The following is a 1,268-nucleotide window of genomic DNA, read 5'->3' as shown; positions in this document are numbered from 1 at the left end:
TCGAACAACTATCGTGAATATTGTCGCGCCTCCTTCCTTTAAACGGGACGGAAGAGCTATTTTCATCGTACTTATGGCTATGGCGAAAGAATGTGTATGGTGGACACGTCTGAAAGGTCTAGAGACAAAGACTTTCCTTTCTGGGCAATCTCTCATCAACTTCTTCAAGTATCACCTGAAGAGGAAGGTGAGAGTAGAAAGGGAAGTCTTGTCTAGTGAATGCTTCAAAAAAAGAAGGGTGAATGTAGCAAGGATGGCACGTGTGAATGACGGAGCCACCTTGAGCATAACCTTATGAACTAGAAAAAAAAATCCAGAAAAAAAAACAAAAAGGCAAAAGAGAGACACTTACTGTTATAGTTTCTTCAATGACAATATTGACCAAGGTTACCGTGGTGTTTTCCGTAGGCTTTTCTTTCCACGGCTAAACCTAAACTGTCCTCCACTCTTTTTACACGAGAACATTACTGTGATACACGATCCCTATTAATCGCTTTTTTTTTTCCTCGATCCCTTTTGATCGAACTCCCCCATTTTCCCCTTCCTACGATCCCTTTTGATCAACACACCCCTACTTTTTTTTTTCCTTCACCCTCCCCAAAATAAAAGCTCTATATTGTATTTGTGCCATCATTGTTGAGCCCTGTGTGGCTAATAAAAGAAATGTATTTATATATCTGTCGTTCTATCTATCCATATATCTATCGTTCTATCTATCCATATATATATCGTTCTAACTATCCATATACCTATCGTCCTATCTATCCATATATCTATCGTCCTATCTATCCATATATATGTTGTTCTATCTATCCATATATCTATCGTTCTATCTATCCATATACCTATGGTTCTATCTACCCATATATCTATCGTTCTCGAGCGACAACTGCGGAAGCTGGCGACGCCGAGGGGCATCCCGCGAGAGTTGGGATGCGGGACGAGCGTGTCGGCATACGCGGACGACGTCACCGTCATAGTATCTAGCCAAAAGCACATCTAGCTTGTTGGCGAGACACTGAAAGACTACGAAGCGGTAACGGGATCAAAAATCAACCGGGATAAGTCATTGGGCTTGCGGCTCGGCACTTGGAAGTCTTGTGTAGTGAATGCTTCAAAAAAAGATGGGTGAATGTAGCAAGGATGGCACGTGTGAATGACGGAGCCACCTTGAATATATCTATTGTTCTATCTATCCATATATCTATCGTTCTTTCTATCCATATATCTATCGTTCTTTCTATCCATATATCTATCGTTCTTTCTAT

Source organism: Octopus bimaculoides, chromosome 2, assembly GCF_001194135.2.
Source record: "Octopus bimaculoides isolate UCB-OBI-ISO-001 chromosome 2, ASM119413v2, whole genome shotgun sequence".
NCBI lineage: Eukaryota > Metazoa > Mollusca > Cephalopoda > Octopoda > Octopodidae > Octopus > Octopus bimaculoides.
The sequence above is the reverse complement of the archived record's forward strand: the minus strand, read 5'-3'. Positions refer to the sequence as shown.